The sequence below is a fragment of the Chionomys nivalis genome, chromosome 17, assembly GCF_950005125.1.
Source record: "Chionomys nivalis chromosome 17, mChiNiv1.1, whole genome shotgun sequence".
Lineage (NCBI taxonomy): Eukaryota > Metazoa > Chordata > Mammalia > Rodentia > Cricetidae > Chionomys > Chionomys nivalis.
In genome coordinates, this window is record NC_080102.1 from 35,569,373 (window position 1) to 35,578,680 (window position 9,308).

General features: G+C 47.5%; 1 protein-coding gene across 5 annotated transcripts in view; it reads right to left on the minus strand.

Moving 5' to 3' along the window:
• The window catches only part of Sgsm3 (small G protein signaling modulator 3), a 35,051-nt gene extending 33,544 nt beyond the window's left edge, over nt 1-1,507 (minus strand). For 2 of the 5 annotated variants that reach the window (XM_057791412.1, XM_057791417.1), the window contains exon 1: nt 1,443-1,489. The gene's annotated coding sequence lies outside the window, so the exon portion shown is untranslated. Of the gene's footprint in view, nt 1-1,018; nt 1,251-1,442 lie in introns of those variants that run through there. The other 3 variants (XM_057791415.1, XM_057791416.1, XM_057791413.1) reach the window with 2 other exon arrangements.
• Nucleotides 1,508-9,308: the final 7,801 nt, after the last annotated feature.

The following is a 9,308-nucleotide window of genomic DNA, read 5'->3' on the forward strand; positions in this document are numbered from 1 at the left end:
AAGAGAGAGAAAGAAAGAGAAAGTTGGGTGTGATGATACATGCTTGTAAGCCCAACATCTAAGAGACAGGCAGGAAACTTAGCCTGGATAGCTCTGTGGTCAAGGGTGAAGACTGCTCTAGCAGAGAACCTGAATTTGGTTCCTAGAACCCATGCCAACCTCACAACTGCCTATACCTTTAGCTCCAGCAGACCTACCGACTTTTGCAGGTACCTACCCTACGTGCACTTGTGAATACACATGTGCGCTGGCAACACGCACATGTACAGACACTAAATACATAAATAATAAATCTTAAAAGTTTCAATCCAATCAAACAAAAAATCAGGATGGGCTAAATGAAAAAGCTACATTAAGGATCTGGGGGCAGCTTAGTAGTGAAGGGAGGCCCTGGGTTCCATAGCCATGACAAAGTAACAGCTGCACTTGATCTGGCGTATCAAAATCTACAACAACAAAGCAAGGCAGCAACATTTACTTAGAACGAACAGCAAACTGCTCACGGAAAACAGAAAGAAATGAGTATGTCAAACACAGATGACTAATGCGGGAGACCTGGTAGCTCAGAGAAGGAATGAGGGGTAAAGAACTGGGAAACATGTGCCCCTTTAAACAGTCACCAGCACAGTCAGAAAAGCTACAACAAAAAGACGAGACTGAAAATTAGTCCCATTAAAAATCTGATTTTTCAGGGCTTGAGAGTGCACACACCTTTAATCCCAGCACTTGGGAAGCAGAGCAGAGACCAGCCTGGGCTAGAGAGCTGTCTCAAAAAACACACTTGAATTTACCTAGAAAGATTTCTTTCAAGGGATTTAAAAAAAATATATTCTGGGTCATTTCTAAATATCCCACCAAACAACAACAACAAAACCAAACCCACCGAGACCCATCACAAGTTCCATTCGTAGCATAGACTGGAAGATTCGACACAATCTGTCACCGAAAAAGAAACTTTGAAGCATCTGCCATTTCCCATTATTGCATTATTGCCGTATTAAAGCAGCCGGATCCGCACCTCAATCTCAGAGTAATTTCCAGAATTCCAACCGGAAGCACACAAGTTCGCCTCAGTTTCCCCGATGCTAACACCGGAGCGCGCTCGGACCGGCCTAGATGCTGAACCTGAGTCTTAAATGAAGACACCCAAGTTCGCTCTGGAAGAGTTGCCACCTGCCGAGACGCCCGCAGCAGCCCCACGTCACAGGCAGGGGTCCCCGCGTCAGGCGCAGTTTCTCCGAGTCGCCGGGCGGGCGCCGCCGGAGGGGGTGGGTCTGTCACGCGCGTCCCGGGTCGCCGTGGGAGCAGACGCCGCAGCAGCCCGCCGCCCCCGTCCGAGGCGGCACCCGCCGCTTCTCCCTGAGTCCTCCACCGCTGCCCGCGGCCTCCACCCAAGGAACAACAGAGCGTCCGCCTCGCGGGGAGACTCGCACCCCACTCACCTGTCTCGCGGCCACCTCAGCAAGACAGGCTCCCGGCTGGCTCCCAGTCAGCGCGCAGCGGCCCCTCTGCGCACGCGCGAACCGCAGAGCCGGAGGCCGCGGAGCATGCTGGGGGCTGTAGTTCCTGGAGAGACTGAAGCACTGCATTCCAGGCCATCCTTTGGGGATGTCCCATGTGCCTGGTCCATAGTGTGAGCAGCTGTGTGTGTGGGGGGGGTGGAGCAGTCAGGAGGGGGAGGCTGGGGTCGATGTACAAGGCCGGAGAGGGGTCTTCTCTTTCAGGCTCACAGAACAAGCCTCCTGACCAGCTTAATCCAGTTTTCCATCAATCAGGCCCTAGGGGAAGCACTGTTTGGTTGAGGTTATGACCAAGAAGGGTGCAGTGTGTGGAGCCTGAAGGCTTACTTTTGAGTCACTGTGTCAGCATCTAAAGTACCCAATGGGAACCCAGAACTTCAGGTTCCTGTGAGAACGCGATGTGTTGGGAAACATTTAAACACAGTACCAAAGAATAATCCAGAAAGACGGCAACTGTCACGGCTGGCAAGGAATCTATCTTGAAAATGCCCTTGCCTCATTTCAGAAAGGCTATCGACTGCTTCGATTGCATTAAAGGCACATCTCACTTAAATCTGAAAAGACAGTGGGGCTAAGAGCTGCTTTCCAATGTCAACCCCTGTTCCTAGTGTTGGTTTGCAGCTGTGCCCCGGTGAATGAAAGCAAAGACTACAAAACACAAGGCAGCTTCAGTCGTGACCTGACTGTACAATATTTGGCTTACAATAAGCACTTTAGTGGGTTGTTTACGTCTCCCAAGCACAAGAATGCGCTAAACACAGAGTGAACAGTCTCATTCCATTTGTTGCAAGAATTCCTTCCCTGGGAGACAAGTTTCTACTCATTCTTTGTAAGGTCCCAATGATAGATCCAAGGACAATACCACTGAAGTTCAACCCAGAGAGCCAGTGAGTCTATCAGGCTTACTTAGATCACAGGTGAGGATTTGCCTGCAGGAGCACGGGTGACCACAGGTGGCCATACTGCTGTCTTCATCAAAGCCAAGCAGATAGAGCCCCTCTCAACTTCCTAAACCTACACACCCAGACACATCCTGAGATCCTGAGGCCACGTGCAATTAGAACAGAACTGCCCCAAATGGCTACGAGGAGCGGCTGTGATCTCGGGGAGAACGAGGAGCGGCTGTGATCTCAGGTGGGGGAGAACGAGGAGCGGCTGTGATCTCAGGTGGGGAGAGACAGTTACCCTCCTTTCGTCCCTCCTTCTATGAGGGATGCCAACAGCCCTACTGTGATGGCTGAGAGCAAACAGACACAGCTGATGTCGTGGTGACGGAAGATGTTTTGCTCAGAGGACTGATGTGCAACACCACTTAGAGAGGATTGATGGGAATTATGAGAGCTGCCAAGCGGCAAATCGGGATCTGCATTTATTCCCTAAGAAGTCCATTTGTTGTCTTAGCTGCAGCAGCCTTCTGATTGTGTGCGACCCTCCCCCAACACACACATTAAAAAGTTACACATGTTTTTACTTTCTGCATTAGTGTTTTACCTGTATGTTTGTATACCATGTGTATGCCTGGCGCTTAGGGAGGTCAGAAAAAGGCATCAAATCCCTTGAGACTGGAGTATGGTTGGTTCTGAATCACTGCATGGTGCAGGAATTGAACCCCAGTCCTCTACAAGAGCATCAAGTGCTCTTAGTTGCTGAGCCATCTCTCCAGCACCTCAGGTTTTTTGTTTTATTTTTTAATTTTAGACAAGATCTCTCAATGTAGCTTTGGCTGACCTGGAGCTCTCTATGTAGACCACTGTGGCTAAAATACTCAGAGATCTACTTGTCTGGGCCTTTCAAGTGTTGAGGGTAAAGGGGTGTGTCACCATGTCTGGCTTATGAAACATTTCTTATTTCAAAATGCGACAGTAGGAACTCTCAAATATGTCTAGTCAGAAATCAGGAAGAAAAAAATGAAAACCATTTAAAGTTCCTTGGACAGTGAGAGGTCAGGGCAAGGCCCCTCTCAGTTCTGAAAATGTCAAATATGTGGATAATGGGACCCAGCATATTGACATAATTCAGGCAAGCTGCATGCATGAGAAACTAGCACCTGCCCCATGGTGCAAAGTAAACAGGGGAAGCTGTACCAGCCAAAACCAAAGAGGGTCAGAGACTTCTCCGAATCAGAAAGTTGTTTTTGAAGCTGAGCAATGGTGGTGCATGCCAATAATCCCAGCACTTGCGAGGCAGAGATAGGTGGATCTCTGTGAGTTCAAGACCAGCCTGGTCTACACAGTGAGTTCCAGACAGTTAGGGATACACAGAGAAACCCTATCACAAAAACAAACAAACAAACAAAAAAAAAAACCAAAAAAAAAAAAAAAACAAACAAACAAAAGCTGGGCATGAATGGCTTAAGCTTTTAGTCCCAGCACTTGGAAGGTAGAGGCAGGAGGATCTCTGAGTTCAAGGCCAGCTTGGTCTACAGTTCCAGGACAATCAGGACTACACAGAAAAACTCTGTCTCAAAAACAAAGTCAACCAAACAAAAAAGTAATGCTTATTTCTCTTAGGCTATCATAAAATAAATGAAACCATTTGTTTGTATTGAGACAACTTATTGCAGTCCAGGCTGTTGAATTCATGATCTTCCTGCCTCAGCACTCCCAAGTGCTGGGTTCACAAGCCAAGCTAGAAAGGAATGTGCACTCCAGTGTGTGTGTGTGTGTGTGTGCCCCTGCCCGGGTCTCATGCAGCTCAAGCTCGCCTCAAACTCTATGTAGCCAAGGATGACCGTCGTTTCTGATCCCCCATCCCATCTCCTCTATGCAGAGATGATTCACGGGTGTGTGTCACTACGGTTTATAATTGAACATTTTTATTTTCTATTTTATGTGCATTTGGTGTTTTGCCTGTAATTATGTCTGTGTAAGGGTGGCAGAAGCCCTGGAATTGGGGTTACAGACAGTTGTGAGTTGACATGTGGGTGCAGGGAATCAAACCCAGGTCCTGTGGCAGAGCAGCCAGTGCTCTCTGGCTGAGTCATCTCTCCAGCACCCAAAGTCTATTATTCTTTTTTAATCCTTTGGGAGAAAGTGAGCAACTTATTTAACTGATGAACCATGGGCTAAAGTCTCACCCAAACCTTGTTTGGATTTTTTGTTTGTTTGTTTGTTTGTTTGTTTTTCGAGACAGGGTTTCTCTGTGGTTTTGGAGCCTGTCCTGGAACTAGCTCTTGTAGACCAGGCTGGTCTCGAACTCACAGAGATCCGCCTGCCTCTGCCTCCCGAGTGCTGGAATAAAAGGCATGCGCCACCACCGCCCGGCCCTTGTTTGGATTTTTTATTCATTTATTTATTTATTAAAGATTTCTGCCTCCTCCCCGCCACCGCCTCCCATCTCCCTCCCCCTCCCCCGATCAAGTCCCCCTCCCTCGTCAGCCCGAAGAGCAATCAGGGTTCCCTGCCCTGTGGGAAGTCCAAGGACCACCCACCTCCATCCAGGTCTAGTAAGGTGAGCATCCAAACTGCCTAGGCTCCCACACAGCCAGTACGTGCAGTAGGATCAAAAACCCATTGCCATTGTTCTTGAGTTCTCAGTAGTCCTCATTGTCCGCTATGTTCAGCGAGTCCGGTTTTATCCCATGCTTTTTCAGACCCAGGCCAGCTGGCCTTGGTGAGTTCCTGATAGAACATCCCCATTGTCTCAGTGTGTGGGTGCACCCCTCGCGGTCCTGAGTTCCTTGCTCGTGCTCTCTCTCCTTCTGCTCCTGATTTGGACCTTGAGATTTCAGTCCGGTGCTCCAATGTGGGTCTCTGTCTCTGTCTCCTTTCATCGCCTGATGAAGGTTAATATTCAGGAGGATGCCTATATGTTTTTCTTTGGGTTCACCTTATTTAGCTTCTCTAGGATCACGAATTATAGGCTCAATGTCCTTTATTTATGGCTAGAAACCAAATATGAGTGAGTACCTTTGTTTGGATTTTTGCATTACATTTCAGACGTGTTTATCTACACTCTTACAAACAGCACTATCCTAATTAGAACATTTTAAAGACAGCTGTCTTATTAAAATTTAAAGCCCTGGGAGAGGTATTACAGCCAGAAGTTCAAAAGCCCGTTTTCCAGTGCCCTCAAGCCATGGGCCATGACGGGAGGCAGCAGAGGATGGAAACTGACGACGGTACCCTTTGTGGGGCACCTCTTCCCCAAACTCACACTTGGTCTTGCTATTGGACATGAACTATATATTCCCGTGTGAGAATTACAAATGAGGAACTCAGGGGCTGGAGAGATGGCTCAGCGGTGAAGAGCACTGGCTGCTCTTCCAAAGGTTCTGAGTTCAATTCCCAGCAACCACATGGTGGCTCACAACCATCTGTAATGAGGTCTGGTGCCCTCTTCTGGCCTGCAGGCATACAAGCAGATAGAATATTGTATACATAATAAATAAATATTTAAAAAAAAAAACAAATGAGGAACTCGCTGGGCAGTGGGGGCACCTGCATTTAATCCCAGCACTCAGTAGACAGAGGCAGGTGGAGCTCTGTGAGTTCGAGGCCAGCCTGGTCTACAGAACAAGGTCCAGGACAGGATCCAGAGAAACTCTGTCTTGAACCCCCCCCCCATAAAAAAGGGCTGCCTGCAGAAGGGCTTAAATTCTCATGTGACATGTGGTCCTACTACATCTTCCAATGGCCTTAAAATTCTAGACAGAAATGTAGCTCAGTTTTTCTTTTTCTTTCTTTTGTTTAAGAATTCACTTATTTTTAAGTGCCTTGGTGTTTTGCCTGTGTAAGGGTGCCAGATCCCCTGGGACTGGAGTTACAGACAGTTGTGAGCTGCCGTGTGAGTGCTGGGAACTGACCCCGGGTCTGCTAGAGCAGCAGCCAGTGCTCTTACCTGCTGAGCCATCTCTCCAGCCCCAACAGCTCAGTTTCTGAAGGTAGAACTTTTATTTCCTAGTTACGTATGCATTTATAATGTATTTACTTTAGTGTTTGTTGTAGAGGTCTCGTACCGTGGCATGTCTGTGGAGGTCGGATGACAACTTGCCTGAGTCTTCCACCATGTGGGCTCTGAAAATTAAATCACATTGTCAAGCTTGGCAGCAAGCTTCTCTGTCCACAGAGCCATTTTACTGGCCTCTTGTGTTTGGGGAAAGATTCTCACATATCCCAGGCAGGCTTTGAACTCCTGATCCTCCTGCCCCCACCTCCGACGTGTTTGGATTACAAGTGTGCACCACTCTACCCAGCTAGAATTAGGACTTTCCATGAAGGAATTACCATGCACTCACCACTAAACCCCTTTCTTCAGAAAGCTGGCTTACCAGCTTTTAATCCCAGCACAGCACTTGGCACTCAGGAAGAAGGGGCAGGGGAATCTCTGTGAGTTCGAGGCCTCAGACATCCAGAGCTACCAAGTGAGACAACAGTTTTGGTATTTTTTTTTTTTAAGTTGGCTTAGCAGAATTTCTCTGTGTATGGCACTTTACAGGGTGGTATGTTACACCAGACGCCCAGCAAAGAAACCAAATTCTAATTGGTGTCTACAGTCAGAACTAGTTCACCTTGCAAGGAAAAAAAGTGTCCATCCATTAGACTACATGTTCAGTAAAGGTCATGTCATGTATGTAACATACGTGAAGTCCAGTTTTTTAAATTATATGCTACAATGACTGCTGTGGAATCCTGTTCTTCACGCACAGAAGCCATTACCATCGCTATCAGAGCAGCTGTGACTACCCATAAACCACTGCCACAGTCAAAACTGTCCATGCTGGGCCCGGAGGGACATTAGACCCTCACCTGAGGTTCCAACTATCCTTCCCGCCTCCTCTCCCCAGACATAGATGATTCTGCCCAGCTACATATAGACTTAAGAGGAATATAGGGCAACTGGAAGGTTAAGTGAAGTAGGGGTGCCATCTATCCAGCTGAGATTTTTCAATGATGTGGTTATTTTGGGATCACCCACGCTCTTGTAAGTAAGCCACTAAATGTGAAGGTTCAACAAGCTGGACTCAGGTAGAATTGTCTTTGGTCTGCTGTGGGTGGGTGCCTTATCTGGGATGAGTAGATGTTTGCTCACGATTCCCTAGGAAAAGTTAACAATGACAAAACGTGTGAGGGTTTGAAAGAAAATGGCCCTCAAAGGAAGTGGTATTATTAGGTGTGGCCTTGTTGGAATAGGTATGGCCTTGATAGAGGAAGTGTGTCACTGTGGGGGTGGGCTTTGAGGTCTCCTATGCTCAAGCTATTCTCAGTGTAACAGACTACTTCCTGTTGCCTACAAGATACAGAACTCTCAGCTACTTTGCCAGCATCATGTCTGCTTGCATATTGCCACGTCCCACAGTGATAATGGACTGAACCTCTGAAAATGTAAGCCACCCCAATTTTTGTGCTGCATATATATATATGACAAGCACCAAAACCACAGAGAAACCCTGTCTGGAGGCGGGAAGGGACAAAATAAATAAATAAAAAATAAAAATGAGGCACTGTCTGGGCAATGGCAGCATGTGCCTTTAATCCCAGCACTTGGAAAGCAGAGGCAGGTGGATCTCTGAGTTCGAGGCCAGCCTCATCTACAGAGGAAGTCCCATGACAGCCAGGGGGAGAGAGAAACCTTGTCTCAAAAACAAAACAAAACAAAAAGTGCATACTGGGATCTGAAACTGGATCCTCAGGCTTGAACAGGAAGTGTTTCACCCATAACTCACCTCTCTGGTCCCAGGACATGGTGTTTTCTGGGTATCTTTTGTGACAGATCCCTTTGTACAGTCCCAGCTCACCTGACCCCTGCAGACGCTCAGGATTTATGCCAGTCTAGACCCTGCTACCATGTTTCCACTTAAGGATATATTTGCAAATAACAGAGACGAGCTTTGATATCAACAAGCGCCCAGCTGTTTGCAGCTGGACAGGAAGCCTGTGTCCTGTGATCTGCCCAACCTCTGGTGTCCAGTGTGATTCTGATCAGGGCTTTCAACACAAGCTAATCGTAAATCCAATTTTAGAGAAAGTACAAGTTTTTCTCTTCCAGCAACCCTGTAGCTCCAATTAGATGTCACAGGGGAAAGACTGATTGCACTTAAGAGTCTAATCACAAGTGTGTAGTATGTAAATACAGGGAACAAAAGAGCTTAGGGACACACAAACCCACCCAAAGTACTCAAAAGAAACAGGCCAAACCAGCAGAAGTCTAACTGAGCAAGCCTATCCTGTTCCTTATCTTCTGTGAAGAAATTGACTAAAATCCCTGGCATTTAAGGTCCCCGGTGTGCCTGGTGTATTCCTTGGAGCCGCTTTCAGGGCAGAGTGCCAAGATCAGAGCAGAGATCAACATCTTCTTTGTGTAGACACTGCAGTTCCAAATGTCAGACAGAAGACTCAACAGGGCCTCCAGTTTGCAACTGAAGTGCTCCCTCCCCCTCCCCCCATATCCCTGATCTCTCAAAATCTCCCTCTTTTTGAGACAGGGTCTCAATGTATCCTGGGTGTCCTGGAATCACTGTGTAGATCAGGCTGGCCTTGAATTTACAGAGATCCACCCACCTCTGCTTCCCTAGTTCTGGGTTAAAGTTCTGGACCACGGCTGATCCCCTAATCTTTTTCTTTTTTTAATTATATTTTACCTATTTTTGTGCTGTGACGTGTGTATGTATATGTGTGCCAAGCTACGCATGTCCAAATCTCCCTCCATGTGGACCCTAGGGATCGAACTTAGGTTGTCAGGCTTGGCAGCAAGTTCCTTCACCCCTGAGCTACCTCACATGCCCCCCACCCCTTCTTGAGACAAAGCCCCTTGTATCACAGGCTGATCATTAGGATAGCAAGTGGGTAC